The 16,260-nt window shown below is 51.8% G+C and overlaps 1 protein-coding gene across 4 annotated transcripts in view; it reads left to right on the forward strand.

The window, feature by feature from the left end:
- The window catches only part of PEBP4 (phosphatidylethanolamine binding protein 4), a 216,335-nt gene that overhangs the window by 172,740 nt on the left and 27,335 nt on the right, over positions 1-16,260 (forward strand). The gene's annotated exons all lie outside the window — the stretch shown is intronic.

Genomic DNA, 16,260 nt, shown 5'->3' on the forward strand with positions numbered 1-16,260 from the left:
TGGGTCCCGCCTCCTGTGGATGGAGAGAGCCACAAGGAGGGAGAAGCCAGGCCTCCTGATGCCATCTTCCCACTCACCTAAAAGCTCTCCTCCTCTGGGAAGCCAGTGGGCAGTCCATGGTGCAAGAGAGGACTCGTACACACGGGAACTCACACACACGTAACTTCTTTAACACCCCGGACTCACAGAATGCCAGCAAGGTTCCAAGCCTACAGGGCACGTAGTCCGGGCCCTGCCTCCAGGGTGAAACTTTGCTTAAGTGTGTCCTGCAAGGACCAGGTCCTGCCTGTGTAGGGCTGTCTAGGGGTTTGAATTAGCCGTCTTTAATTCTGGACTTAGCCATTCCAGTGTGAAGCGCTTCCTAACATACTGAAGATGCTTACTCAGTAGTAGGTCAGGACATCATTGTGTTGTTCGTGCCAGGCTTGGGATTCTGACATGGTGTGGCAGCTGGCAGCAGGAACCTCCTTACCTCCGACCAGGGACAAGTGTCCCTGTCCACTCAGCTGTCTCCTTACTCCCAGGCACCCCACCTTCTGTCAGTGGCCTCAACCCCCACAGAGTCTTTATTCAACACCCATTCCATAAGCATCCACTAGCACCTACTATGGGCACTGCACCATGTTACATTCTAGGGCAACACAGATGAGTTCTTGGCATAGGAGGCATTTACAGACCAATAAACTTATCATTACAGTTTGGGGTAATTGTAAGTAGTGTTAAGGGAGGCAATATAATTTAGTGGTTAAGAGAGAGGGCCCGGAGTCAAACTGCCTGGACCCAGATCCCAGCCTTCCCGCTTAACAGCGAGGGCAGGTGATTTAGCTGCTCTAAGCCTCAGTTTCCTTGTCTGCAAGATGGGGGTAAGAATAGCCACCTCGTAAGTTTGTGAATATTAAATGGGATAAAGCAGGAAACCACCTGGTGGAAAGCATAGGGTGTAATAAGTATTCAACTAATGTTTGCCCCTCAAAATAGTACAATAGGAACACAGAATGCCTAAGGTGGAAGAGGGGGGTACCAACTGTGCCCAGGCAGTCTTGGAAGGCTCCCTAGAGTAGGTGACGTTTGGACCCGTGTTTTAAAGGACTCAGCAGAAGTTCACCAGGTAAGGATGTGATAGAAGGGCTTTTTCTAGAGAGGAATGTGCACCACTGGCAGAAGGGGCACAGAAATGAGCAGGGTGTTTGGGATCTGAAGACATGACCTTGTGCTTCGTGTCATGCTGCTGAGTTACAGCCTGGGAGGCTGGTCCCAGGTGAGGCTTTCAGAACCAGCCATGGGATGGCACAGGTACACAGAAAGGAGTGCTCCAGGTTCCATGGCTGGGTGACAGTGGGGTTCTTCTGACAGCTGAGGAACCTGTCACTTCTCCTTGTATTTCTCAAAAAGAAGCGTCAAGATCTCCAACACCCATAGCCTGGTATCTAACCTAAGCCTGAATGCCCAGACAGAACTAGGACATCACATCAGAGGAAGCAGGAGCACTGGCTCTGGTCTGTTCTGACCCCACTCCTGCCCCTGCAGTTGAGAGCCGCAGCCCTCTGCAGGGCCCAGGCTTGCTGGGAAGACAGGCACGCAGCCTCCAGCAGGACGCCAGGAACGCAGAAAGCGCTCGGTACGTGGTGGTTTTTATTGTTAATGAAAAGAGCTTGATCAGGTCCACGCTTGTTTCAGAGCTGCTGTTTTACTTGACAAGAAGCCTGGGCTCTGGAGGACCAGGTAGTCCCCAGAGTTCTCTCAGTGAAACTCTGGGCCTCCCTGGACCTCGCTCAGTCTTTGTGGGGTCCCCTGTAGCCCGGCAGACTCCCAGGTCCTCTCCTGCCCCTCAGCAGAACCCCGGGCCACTTCCTCTGAGACCAGGCCTCGTACACCCTGTAAAACATCCCAGACCCTGGGAGAATTCTGTCCCCCTACCACACCAAGGACAGGGCAAGCCGCTTGAGCTGTATGTTCCTTCCCTCTCTCATTGAACGTAACAGTGCTGTCAGCTCCCATCTAGCAGGTGCATAGACAGCGCCCTCACCACAGCCCTCTGAAACAGTCACTATTACAGCCACAGGCAGGCAATAAACTAAGTCTGAGGAGGCTGAATGACTGGTCCAAAGGCCTATAGCTAAATGGGTTCTAGGCTTTTCTATTTCCAAACTCCCCTCCACCCACCTCTACCGCTAGATTAGGGGCAGCGGACTACAGCCTACAGGCCAGATCGGCCTGTTTTTGTAGGACCTGTGGGCTAAGAATGGCTCTTACATTTTTAAAGAGTTATAAGTAAAGAAAGAACATGTGACCCAAACCGGCAAAGCCTCAAATCCCCACTCCCTGGGCCTTGGCAGAAAGTTTGCCGACCCCGCACTAGAGCCCACCAGGCCGCTCGGGCAACATTCAACTCAGCAGACACCAGAGACTAGGGATACCAAGTGAAAAAGCCACAGTCGTTAAGTTAGACATTTGAGCAGGACGGTCCTGCTGTGTGACCCACCGCTTCAGAACCATTTTTTAAAAGGTGCTTACTGACATGAAGTAGAGCTACAGGGAGCACCAGTAGTTTCTCTCTGTGCAGGCTTTATAATTTATGGTGAAACGTTTCGTACACAGCGTCTATTTCATGAAGTTATTCATATTTTGTGTGAAAAGTGGAAAAGCTGAGTGATGAAATGACTAATTTAGGGGCCTCTGGTGAATCCTCTCCCCTGGCCTCATAACCTCCAGGCCAGTGTTCTTTCCCTCACGCCATGGCTGCCTCCAAGCCCCAGGGCATCTGGGAAGGGAAGCTGGGGTGCAGAGAGGCCATGTGGGGCTGCAGGAACCTGGCCACAAGGGGAGCAACCATCAGCCCCAGCTGCCTCCCTCCCTCATACAGATTGAATTGATATGCATCTCAGATATCTTTTCTCAATACAAGCTCGACTATCTTGGAGCTATTTCAGCCACTGAGTCACCCCTCAAGAAGAGCACCCCAACTGCTATATCTCATCCATCAAGCCAAATAACTGTCCAAGAGGGCAAGAGTGCCTGGTTTCCAGGCCCAGCTGCCCCACCAGCTGGCTGTGTGATCTAGGGCAGGCCAGCATCCCTCTCTGTGCCTCCCTTTCCTCCCCAGGAAGTGGAATCAACAGTCCCCACCCCCTCCTTAGCCCACATGGGACTCTGTGAGAGTGAATGAGATCATGTCTGTGTGCTACTTAGTGGAAGGAAGCAGCAGGAGTACAAGGTAGTATTATTTTCTGGGGCGGCTTGGGCAGTTGCCATGAAGTTGCTGAGATGTGTAAGCATTTCAAGGCCTCAGGAACGAGTCCCAGGAACGCCATGGGAAGGCAATGTGTCAGAACCAGCCAGGGCTTCCCGGTCACTGAGATGTGAGTTCAAAGCCCAGCTCAGCCACTTACCAGCTTTGACAAACCTCCTTGTCACTTTTGGCCTCAGTTTCCTCACTGATAAAATGGGGATAATCCCAGCCACAGAGGATTGTTTGAGGAGTATATAAAATAATCCCTGGCAATGATTATTATTAATGCTCTGGACCTTTGTCAGGACACCTCTTCGTGTCTCCATAAACTGTCTCCAAATAAGTGCAGAGGCCCTCCACCCAGGTACCCTCAGGACAGCTTTCCATAGCAGGGATGGGCTGAGCTTCCCAAGTACTACCTCCTTTGGACAAAGGAAAGTGAGAGCTCAGGCAGTGAGCACAGGTCTCTCCCAGCATCCCCTAGCAGCCTGCAACCTGCAGGGCCAAGGCCCCAAGGCCAGGGGACTGGGTGAAGCCAGATGTGCCCTGGAGCCCTCTCCCCTTGGAGAGTGGTAGAGAAAGGCCCCTGAGTTCTGAACCTACAGGGTCAACCTCCGCAAGCCAAAATTCCCAGCCTAGCCAGCTGTCCAAGGTCAGCAGGCCCTAACCCCCTTATCTCTCACCGGGTACAAAATAAAGGGCTTCAGTGAGCCTCCAGGCAAATAGTTCTTGGGACAGACGTAAATGAACTGTCTTCCTATCCTGTTTTTGCAAGGCAGGAAGGGACATGAAAGTGGGGGCAGTGGACTCACACGGAGAAGGTCTGCGTGGGAAGGAGTAGCGTTGGGGCAGTGGTCGAGGTTGGTGGGACCAAAGCCAGTGAGGAAGCTGAGCTCCATCCAGCAGAGGGTGTGAGAACCAGCCACAAACTGGCCGAGGCCTCATGTGGCTCACAGCAAAGCTGCTGAGCCAATCTGGCCAAGACAGTCTGAATTAGTCACCAGTTTTGACAAGGAGGTAAATTGGTTACATAACATCCTCCCTCACCCTCCATTGGCTCTCCTGAGCTGAGCTCTCTCGGGTGAAGGGCCTAAGGCAGGGAGGGTCCCTTTCTGGGAGCCTAGGGGCTAGGGTTGGCTCACAAGCCCTCCCCAGGCCTGCTCCAGCCCCACAGAGCCAGAAGGAGGCGCCAGCTGTTCACCTCCTGTCTGAGTCTTTGCCTCCCTGCCTCCAAAACAATCCCACGCTAGTCTTGCAACCCTAGGACTTTGGGCGTTAGCAGGGAAAATGCCCCAGCAAAGAGTTACATATGTTTCCCAGCTCATGGCAGCTCGGTGGCTCTCTGAGCACTAAAGCCCACTTCCCTACTGAATTTATCATAAGACATCACAGTGATAATTATGATCAATAAGCATTTAGGGAGCATCTCTTGTTGTGGCCCTGTTGAAGGCACTGTAGGGGCTAAAAGATGAATAGGACACATATGTGCAGCAGCAGAAGCAGCTTGGAATGAGAATGCCTTTCCTCCAGGGAGGAGGGCACTTTCACAAAGAGGAACACTAAGCAAGTGTCCCCATTGCCTGCTGAGGGTCAGATTAATCTCTAGGTAAGGTTTGGAGAAACCAGCCTTGACCTGAGAGACACCCAGAACGGTGCAGGTTTCTGGCAGCCAGATTTTCTCACTGATTTACTCATGCACTGCACACAGCTGAATGAAGAACGATAAATGTTTAATGATATTAATAATAGGTGATAGTGACAATGATGACGATGAGGAGGAGGAGGATGACAATGATGAAGCTACTGTTAGAGAAAAACATATGAGTCCCATTTTGGCCCCAAGTCCCTGGGCCTTCAGTTCTTCCTCCCTCCCAATCGGTGCTCCTGTTACAGTCACTAGAGAATAGAAAACAGGAGTAGAAACCTGAGAAACATTTAAGAATCATTCGTGCAGACCTTCTGACTCCAAGCAGGACTCGACTAATTCATCCAGGAAGAGTCACCCATTGCAGCAAAGGGGCAAACACAGGAGCCAATGAGTGGAACCAGGGGCTTTGGGGCCCCTCCTCCCTCTCCCAACTCTAAGTCAAGGGAAAGTTCCCAGCCCAGGCTCTTGGGGGACAGTGATAACACCAAGGGCCACATTCCCTACTCATCATCCTACAATTAGGAGCTGGAAGAGATCCAAGAGATCATCTAGTCCAGCCTTCCCATGGTACAGATGAGAACACTGAGGCCCAGAGAGGATAAATGACTCACCCAGAGCCACAAAGCAGAGCTGGGACTCAAACGCCCATCTCCTTTCATTACCCTGTAAAAACCAGACAGAAAAAGATGATGGGGGGCACAGATGTGGGGAAACTACCAGCCTTCCCTATCTGGAGAGGTCTGAGTGACCCCTACATAATTCCTGCCTCTCTGGCTGATATCAGGCAGCTCACAGCTTTGCACAGAGGGAGAAGCAGCTTCCCCAAGGAGCACGTGCAAACAACCATGATGCCAAGTCAGCCTGTACAGTTTCTAGAACAGTGGGCCTTTCCTCTCTGTTCAGAAAGGCTTTCCTCTCCTCCCAAGAAAAGAGCTAAAAGGGTAAACTACCCTCAGGCCTACAGGCAAATTCCCGATGAGAAGTCTGATCCAGCTTCTATCTCCCAAAGATCTCTGTGGTTGTCTACTTGGGATAAGCTTTCCCAGCAATATTTGAAGCCAATTAGAGAAAATTAAGGGATTAAATAGGAAACCTCATGTCGGTTTAGGCTACAAAATCGTTCACTCATTCAACAAACTTCTGCAGAGTATCTACTCCAAGAGGATTCCATGATGAAAGAGATAGGGCCTCTGCTCTTAGTCTATCTGCAGCCGGGTAGGCAAGAAAAGGGAGCAGCTACCACAGGGACTTGAATCACTACAATGGAGGACACTGGGGGAGCAGCAAGGAGGGAGGACTATCTGGAGTGGGGAGGTGAGAGGTGGGGGCAGCTGCACGGAGGAGAAAGCACCAGACCCTGGGCACTCAGGAGCCACTGCAAAGCCAGAAGCCCATCCTGAGCAGATGCAAATTGACCCATTTGCTTTCATTTTTCACTTTGCCGTTTGTCCCTCCTCTTCCCCAGAGTTCAGAGACATTCTTTTTTCCATGTGAACATACCTCCTCAGCCACCCCTAGCCTCTGTCTTTAGACTGTCCTTTCCCATCATTTTCCCCATTTGAGACCCAAACCCAGCCTATACCCTATCGATGAATAGGTAGATGTGGCATTAGAGGTTGTGGGGAGGGCCGCCACCAGACTCACCCTGGACAGATGTGCTCTGTTCCCCACACAGCTGTCTGGGCAGCCCATCTGTGCTCACTTCCTGCCTCCCAGCTCCAGCCCCTCACACCTCCCACGCTGGGGTGGGGAAGTCTGGTCTGAAAGCCAGTGTGGAGGCCAGGCCGCCCGCCAGCACAGCAGAGCCCATAGCCCAGGACCCTGGCGCCCACCCTCTGCCCTCCTCCACAAAGAATGGTGCCCTAGGAAGGACTTCAGCAAGGTGACCACTCTGGAGGGCTCTGCCTTGGAGTTTAACCTCAGCCTCTTGGCAGCTGCGGGAGCTGTCTGGCTCTCAAGTTCGCCCAGCACTGTTTGTCCATGTTAAACACACCGACATCACTGATCTCATGTCATTATTTTGTCAAAACTAAGAAGTCTGCTTCACTCTGGCCAGGTATCTCCAAAGGAAGAAAAAATTATTTTCAAAAAGAGTTTGATGCAAGAGGATGTCCCAGCTAAAAGTCCATCCCAATGCCCTCGAATCACTGACTCCTTATAGAAGTCCTTGTGGTGCCCCACCCCACCCCACCCCCCCTTCTTTGCTGGGAGGTGGGAGGAAATGGGAAATCGCTGGAAGAAGTGACTTCTCCGTTTCTGGGATGCTCACAACTCCCTCCTGCCCTCTGAGAAGGGTGTGTCTTTCTCTGGGACTATAGTGATAGTGCAGGTAGCTCTGGGGCTCCCATGGGCTGAACACTACTTTTTTCTTTCTTTTTTTTTTTTAAGAGAGAGCATGTACATGCAAGTGGGGGAGGGGCAGAGGAGAGGGTGACTCTCAAGCGGGTCCATGCCTACTGCAGGAACCCAATGCAGGGCTTGACCTCAGGACCCTGAGGTCATGACCTGAGCCAAAATCAAGAGTCGGACACTTAACCAACTGAGCCAGCCAGGCACTCCTGAACACTCCTTAACAGCAGGAACTGTAGCCCTGTGGCTCCCAGCCTGGATCTGTGCACGGTAGTGACTTCATAAGAGTGTGCTGAACTGAGCTGCTAAGCTACTCCCTGACCACAGGCCTGCATCAAACAGGCAGGTGAGGTATCTGATTAACCCTTTTCAGTTTGCTCATAGGAAACTCAGATTGGCAATCAGGAAAGGAGAGACATAGCAGTGGTATATCTACATGATGGAGAATGGGGATGGAAAATATTGGAAGAATGGGAAATTTCAGTGTAAACTAACAGGTGTCTCCTACTGAACCCAGAGCCTTTCCCTGAATACTGGGTCCTGGTGCACTGGGAAGTAGGCAGAAACCTGATAAATTGCTTCCTTTCCCTCAAAACAGCAATGTCTTAGGAGTATATACAAACTCCAGAATCCTACATCTCCTGAACAGTGGGATTGCCTGGGTGGAAACTGACTTCTCCAGGCAGAAATGAGCCCCAGAACAAGGGCTGGTGCCAAGCAGAAGAGCACAGAACTCACCCAGCCTCTCCGGTTATAAGATGCGATTGCCTTCCTTGACCGCCATTTTTAAATAAGAGGAAATTCCAATTCACCCACTCTTCCCACCACATCTGCAGACATACATAGATCCTGTATATGACTTTAGGTGAGGGGCAGTGCCGGTCTTTCTGCCAGGCTGGAAACCCATGAGCCATGGGTGTTGATTCTGCTTTTTTTGTTGTTGTTCCCTTAAGATGAGCTGCTTCAGGGTGACCAGACAACCATAAATGTAGGTTACTTGCTTTTGAAACTGTTTTTCTAAGTATCTAGAAAAGAAAATTTCTTTCACAAAGACCTCCATGTCACCACTTTTTCACTTTACAAATTGAGCCACTGTAACTGTGATAGAGTCCCTGAGATTCAGGTCCCAGCCTGAAAACTCTGATCACTTGATAAGTCTGAGCCTGCGTAGCAGAAAGAGAAGATGGATGAGTAAATGGCTAATGATGGATGGTGGCTAGGAAGGAAGGCAGGCTGCTAAGCCACTAAGCCAGAGCAGGCCAAGAGGCCAAGAGCCCCCCTGCTTCTCTGGGGCCTTTGAGGCAAGCTCTAGCCCAAAGGAGGCACTCCTTTCTTTTAAGAATGGTAATTTAGGCTCCTGTGGTTTCAAATACAAATACACACACACACACACACACACACACACACACACACACACACCACTTCTCCTCTAAGGCAAGCCGCCTTTCCAGCAGCCCACTAATTATTTGGGGCCTCTCTCCCTACTATAGATTTAAGAGAAAGGTAAAAAGCCATATTCACCTGGATCCTTCCATTAGTTCATCATGATAGGGAAGCCCTAGGATTGTACAGATGTTCCTGGGTTTCAGACCCACAGTTCCTCAAGGCAGCTAGGGCTTGGAGGGAAGGGACAGGGCCTCATTCTGACCACCTCCCAGGAGTTGCAAAATGTCTGGAGGTCCTCAGAGATCCCCAGGTCTCACACGGCATAATAGTGTCTATAGGTTTCCGAATTGGGGACCCCAGCCTTTGCCCTCCTAATCTTGGGATCTTAGTTCAGGGTGGCCACCCTGGCCTACCTGAAGCCTATCTAGGAGCAGGAGGCTTGACCCCGGCAGCCCCTGCAGCACGGATTCCCTGGGACAGATTTCACAACCCAGCGCTGAGTTTTACTACAAGTTTCAGACAAAGAAGGTGTGTTGGAGTTGAGAGCATGCTTCTGCCCGCTGCGTGGGTGTCAAGTTCAATACCTTCTTGTCAACACTTGAATGTGTTGAACATCACTCACAAGGGCATTCTTTAAGAAACCTATTAACTTAATTACCCAGGTTTTTTTTCCCCGCGCTCTCCCCCTATCCATGCATCTCATATAAAAGTTTGGCTTTCTTCCTTTCCGAGATATTTTTGATGTAACCTCTCTCCCCTCGGCACAATACCGTCTTGTTTATTTCTCTAACAGTCAGAGTGGCTGCCACTGTACAGACTGCCTCCTTTACTCAGGTCTTAGCCCTGAGGGAAGCTAAGAGAGAGCAAAGTGTGACCCTGGTGGTGGCAACTGGGGGTGGGGAGGATGGGTCATCTTGCACCCTTTCTGATTGCCCAGCGGGAGTGGAAATCTAGAGGATGCAAACAATGAAGGGCAAACCAAGCTCCTGCAAGGTATACCCCTCCTTCCTGCAGAAGGTGAGGGAGGAGTCACCCAGAGACACAGGCCAATCAACAAGCATTTATTAAACACCAGCCATGTGCCCACAACCATTTACCTGGATTTTAGAAGAGAAAATTCTGCCCAGACACATTTTTCCAAATTCTGGCCCCATGTACCTCCAAGCCCCTGGGAAAATGAAATAATTAATTTGTTATAAATCATCTCACGCTGGGAATCAGGAGAACTATGTTCCCAGACCCATGCTGCCTACAAGGGCCCTGAGTTGGTTCCTCAGTGAAATGCAGAGGGCGGGGGTGGAGGGGACCTCACTGAAGGATTTCCCTTTAGAAGGACTCCCTTTAGAACTCACCCATGGCTCATCTGTGCTTCCACAGCTGCCTGAGGCTACCCACCTATATGGGGAATCTGCTCAAAGAAAGGGAAGGAGCAGCAGTGTTCAGACAAAGAGGCAAATGGGGACCATCTCAGAGAGTTGATCCATATATTGTGTTTGGTGGCCCTGCCCTGGATGGTGACTCACCTGTCCAGGGAGGAGGAGATGGACAGAGGCAGGGGCTGGGGCAGGCATGGCTTTCAGTGCTGGGGGGTAGGTGAAGGTCATGAGCCTAGGGAAGGCAGCTGTGCTTCGAGGACCGACATTACACAGAGGGGGCCTCTTGCCCACAGACCTAAAGCAAGAAGAGCTACACAGAGACCCATGTGTGGGGAGACGTGTGGGGGAGGTACCAACCAGCCAGACCTCATCGTATCATGGGAAATCTGGGCTGCCAGCTATGATAAAGGAGGAACACACCCCACAGCTTTCTTGCCAAAACCATGCATAACCAAAAAGCAATTTTCAGATCTTTCTAACCATCCTCACTCTCTTTCCTATTTCCGGGAAGCAAAAACACTGGAGCAAATTCAGAAATTCCAGCAGGACTCCGTGGTATCTGCCCTCTGTACCCACACCTTTCTCAGTTCCCTAACCCCAGATTGACATATCCCCAACCCCCACAATAGCACCCCACCCCAAACTCTCAGTGGACCAGTGAAGGTCTACAGAGCCAAGAGGCACTGATGTAGTGAGTCCTGTGTGTGGAATTACAGAGTTAGAAGGGACCCACTGGGTCATCTGATCCAGTTTCCTGGCTCCAGGCAGGTCTGCTTCTGAATCATTCTCTTGTAGTGGTCTCTCTGTTCTCCTGTAGTGTAAGTGATGGCAAAGAAAGGCCTGGCCTGCAGTTAGAGCTTCGTAGCTGCCCAGTCAGGGAGGGTTCTCTTTTCCCAGGAAGCTCTTGCTTCTGGGGAACCCCGAGACTACCTGATGTTGTTCCCACCTGTCTCTCTGACTCAGGGCTGATTAAAGTCTGGTGACCTCTGATTCAACCCCCCCCCCCATTTCTTCACTCACCCCTAGCGACCACCTCCTTCTGTGTGCCATTTAGTGCAAATGAAAGGTCAGAGAGGGGAGAGCTGGCGGAGACCAAGGATTTGACCCCAAGTTCCTAAAGGTTGGAAGGTTTACATCACAAGCCCTCAGTGCCCTCTCCCCCAAGGCATCCAGCATGCAGTTTCACTCTGATGCAACTCTCTACAAGGCGGGTCCTGTGACCTGAGATCCCCGAGGCTTAGATACCTTCTGAAGCAAAAGAGAAGGCATCCTCTTCTCTTTACACTGTGGTCACGCCCCGTCATATACTAGCTGGTGGGCTTCTCTCCCCTGCCCTCAGAGGGCTCCTCTCAGTGGTCCCTCTGACCTCAGCCATAGGCTTGGAGCCTCCATCACATGCAAGGAGCCTGAGAACAGCCCTCTCTCGAGGAATCCTTTCCTTCTTTCCAGATGTGGGGAGATCTGCTGTAGCAGAAGCTTGGAAGGAGGGCAAAGCAGCAAAGGCTGATTTATCTTCCTTTTACATACCTCCCTACTCAGTGTATGCACGTGTGCGTGTGTGTGTGTGTGTGTGTGTGTGTGTGTGTGTGTGAGTGTCCAAGGCATTCAAGTTGACTAAGAATCTAAGCATTGCCTAAGCCAGGGCCTGGGTCCAGGTGAAGCCCCTCCTCCTTTCTCCACCCAAGCTGGGACAGACATCCCCTCCAATGCCAGGGCCAACATCGCTGTGGGAGAGCGTGCATGTGGCCTGGGGCTCCTGCTCCACAGTGGCTGTGTGCACACACACTCATTCCCTGAGAAAGCCCCTGGGGCCTCTGTGGGAAGACTTTCCGGGAGACATTTATGGCAGAAGAGGAAGTCTGGGGCATCATCAGAGCAACCTGGGCCAGGGAACAGGCAAACGCCTGCCAGGAGTGGAGTCAGGCTGCAAACTTCCCCTAATTACAGAGCTTTTAACCCCTTTTCTAGTCACAGGCCATTCAATCAGACAGGGTCAGACTGATAAGCAGGGTCTCCAGAGTACCACTGCTGCCCCTCATAGCCCCCTCCGCCACATGTGCACATCTGTGTATATATGCATGTGTGCATGTGCATAGGTGCACACACATGTATGTGTGTACACACACACACACCACCTGCCCTGCTGCTCATACTGACTCACCCAGATTGATGGTAGCAGACTCCTGCCCAAAAGAAGCATGGAACTCAGAGCTGGAAAGAAACCTTGAGGTTTGGGCACCTTCCTCAAGAAATTATCCTCATTATTTTACAGAAGAGGCTACTGAGGCTCACAGATCCAGTATCCATGTTTATCCAACTCCAAGCCCAGAACCCAGGCCTCCGTGGCCTCTTACTGGTCAGGAAGCTGAGCATGGGAGAGAAGCTAGGTCCACACAAAGGCACTTAGGGGATGGGACATGGCCTGGACAAAGGTGGGGGTGCCCCCAGGGGCCTCCCCAGAGTCGAGCACTTGGTATCACTTAGAGCTCTGATGTCTAGTTCACTAGCCACATGTACCTATTTAAAATTAATTAAATTTAATAAAGTGCTTAAAAATTCAGTTTCTTTACAGCAGTAGCTACATTTGAAGCGTTCAAGAGCCACATGTGGCTAGAGCTACTATGTAGAACAGTGCAGATCTAGAACATTTCCATCACCGCAGAATATTGTATTGGGTGGACTGTGCTGATCAGGCAAGGCAGACTGCAGGACCAGATGGTCTGAAGAAATCTGTTTCCTGGTGGAGGGCTGAGGTCCCGTTGGAAGGAAGGAGAGGAGGAGGGAGAAGAGGGCAGAACAGAGGACTCAAGAGAAAGATGCTGGAGAGAGGAGAGAGAACAGAGGAGGGGGAGGCTGGCGTAAAAGAGGAGGGGCAGTCTGTCCCCTGTGGCTGTCCCTGTGGCTGGGGTCTGACCAACTGTTCTAGTCCTGGACGACTGACATATTCTCCCCATTCTACTCCAGAAGAGCCAGAAAACAGAGTCACAGACTGCACAACCAGGGGCCATAAATAGGGCGTCTGATAGCTTTCCAGACCTAAAGAGCCCAACCTGTCCCCAAACGGAGCACCCCTTGCACCCAGGACTCTCTCCATCCCCAGGGTGGTTTGCACCCCTGGGCAACTGGACTGGCAGAGAAATGCTCCTACCCCTTGCACCGGAAGGGCATGCCCTGGGGCCCTTTTACAGCTCACTGCAGCAAAAATGTTTCCAGGAAGGAAGGAAGGAAGGAAGGAAGGGGAAAGGAAGGGAAGGAGGAAGGAAGGGATGCAGAATCTAGTGAAATAAAAATGCTTCTCATGCCACAAGCTGGGTGCGTTTTTCAAACCAGGAGACAATACCTTGATTCAATTCCATAGATGCATAATCCATTTTGTCACTTTCTCACACATTCTTCTTTTTTTTTTTTTTTTTTTTTAATTTTTTTTTTTTCAACGTTTATTTATTTTTTTTGGGACAGAGAGAGACAGAGCATGAACGGGGGAGGGGCAGAGAGAGAGGGAGACACAGAATCGGAAACAGGCTCCAGGCTCTGAGCCATCAGCCCAGAGCCCGACGCGGGGCTCGAACTCACGGACCGCGAGATCGTGACCTGGCTGAAGTCGGACGCTTAACCGACTGCGCCACCCAGGCGCCCCCTTTTTTTTTTTTTTTTCAACGTTTATTTATTTTTGGGACAGAGAGAGACAGAGCATGAACGGGGAGGGGCAGAGAGAGAGGGAGACACAGAATCGGAAACAGGCTCCAGGCTCTGAGCCATCAGCCCAGAGCCCGACGCGGGGCTCGAACTCGCGGACCGCGAGATCGTGACCTGGCTGAAGTCGGACGCTTAACCGACTGCGCCACCCAGGCGCCCCTCTCACACATTCTTCTAAGCGAACATTTGAGAGAGGGAATTGAACCAGGCAAAGAGTATCATGTCTGAAATCAGAAATGCCTAGGTTTACTTCCCATTGTGCCACCTAATGACCAGGACAGGTGGCTGCGCTCCCCCAGCCTCAGTTGCCTGCTTAGCAGGTCCATCGGGCTGATCTAGCGCACTGATAGGTGTGGAGCACAAGGACCAGGCAGGCACTTGTGTGTCAGTCCCTCCTCCTCCACTGCCCCAGGGACTTACCCGCATCCTCCCCCTGCCACAAGAGCAGGAGAGGATGTACAGAACAAGATCCCCTGGAGGAGCTCAGGGCCAGGGGAGAGGCAGAAGAGCCAGCAGCTGCAGATTAGGCTGAGGAGTCCACGCCATGCAGCACGACAGAGCCAAGCACAGTGTGAGGGAGGAAGCCCTAAGGGAAAGGCAGTTGAAGAAGGCTTCACAGACACAGAGAAGTATGAACTGGACTGAAAAGAGAATCTGTGGAGGGCATCTGACACTGAGAAACCACATGAGCCAAGCTCATAAGGAACCTCAACTCTCCCTGAGAAGAGCCCCCAGCCTCAGATGGGAAAAGCCTCTAGCTTGAGCCTCGGGCCCTCCCTGAGTCACCTGGCCACCCCCATCCCTCCAGGTCCCACTTCCCCAGAGGGAGTTTTCAATGCCTCGTTATAGCCCACAGCCCCTCTCAATGGCCCTTGGGGTCCCTAAGTCAGTAGGCTGCTGGAGAAGTAGCCTGTCCCTGTCAGAAGAGCTTCCTGCCTCCAGGCCTGGATGCGATTCGGGAGAGATGTGGGGAGATCTAAACTGGTCTTACAGCCAAATTTAAGCACATCCAGGGTCACCCGAGAAGATTCCAGCAAAGGGGACACGAGTCATCTCTTCAGAACTGATTTCCTTAACACAGCCCCCTTGTTATGAGGTGTAGGCAAAAGAACACTGGGCTATGAGTCAGGAGGTTTGGAGCACGGGCCAGGACACCTGGGTTGCATTCCCAGATATGCCGCCGATTGGGACTGTAATCTCAGGCAAGTCACTTAACCTCTCAAGGGCTTGCATTCCCCACCTGCAAGTTGGGGGGGGGGGGTGATACTCTCTGCCCTTTCTGCCTCCTTGTAAAAGGAAGATTAGATGATACAGTGGCACAAAGGTGCCTGACACATGTCCAGGATGGTGGTGGTTGCTTTACCAACCATGACACCACCTCCCAGTGACTTACCTTAGCTGCCAGCTCCCTGCTCTCCCAGAGCAAAGACTTAAGACTTGTGCTTCTGTATGTTCCTTTTCTAGTCTGGTGCCCCCAGCTGAGAGGCTAAGTGTGACCTGGGAGCAGTGCTTTTTCTGCCCTACGTTGAAAAAGGGCAATTGTGTCCAAAGGGAGGGGACGTGAAAATAGGGTATTGGCGAGGGGCACAGGAACCTGCATTCTTGGGAGTCTCTGCCCTCCAGTGACCTCAATTATCTGCAAATGGCCTGGAGGCAGGGCTGGGCCAGCGCCTGGATGGGAACACTGAGGCTGCAGGCTGACTCACTCGTGAGTTTCTTGCCAGTGGCAGACCCTGTCATGGTGGCCCGTGGCTTCTCTGCAGGCTCTGAGCAGAAGACCACGATTAGACAGTTCCATAGCGCTGGGGAAGGCAAAGTGGACTGTCTCCATCCTTGGGGACTGCCCATCCCACCTCCCTCTAATGCTACCAGTCCCGGATCCCTTGACTCCTCCCCACCCCGCCCCCCACTCCCCCGGAGAGGCTTGTCCATGGCAAGTGGACTGCTGGATTGTGTATTTCCACTTCCCATTTCATCCCAAGTGATCTCATGTTCCCCTGACCAATTTCTACAATCAGATTTGGGAGAGGTGTGGGGCTCGGAAAAACTTGAGTCTCTTCATGGAGCTAATGCTGGGAACACAGGGGCAAGTATCTCTTTAAAAATACTCCCTGCATAGCAGGTCACACTGGCCTGCAGCCACAACACCCGGGGCTGTGATCTCATCAAGCTCCAGGAAGCCAAACAGGGTCAGGCTTGGCTAGTCCCTGAGCGGGAGACCTCCCAAGCAAAACACAGGTGTTGCTGGTGATTCAGCAGGCTGAACCCCTCCCTGCACAAGTCTAGCTCTTGTCAGGTGTTGGATGATTCTGTGAGCTCCTATCAGTACCTGGGCAGAAGGGGGCGTGGTGCAGGCAGCGGGTGCTAGACGCTCTTTCCTTGCGCCACGTGTTACAGGTGTCGACACCACCGTTCTTAAGAATCAGGGCGAACGTGCTTCCTCCCTCCCCAACCCCTGCCCACTTCCTAAGGTTGGTCAGCCATCGACCTAAATTCTCGCAGCTGTTTCAAACAGATAAGGGATGGAAGAGGAAAAGGCAGCCCCCAAGGGGCTCAGGAACCAACTGGCCCCCACC

Source organism: Leopardus geoffroyi, chromosome B1 (genome assembly GCF_018350155.1).
Source record: "Leopardus geoffroyi isolate Oge1 chromosome B1, O.geoffroyi_Oge1_pat1.0, whole genome shotgun sequence".
NCBI lineage: Eukaryota > Metazoa > Chordata > Mammalia > Carnivora > Felidae > Leopardus > Leopardus geoffroyi.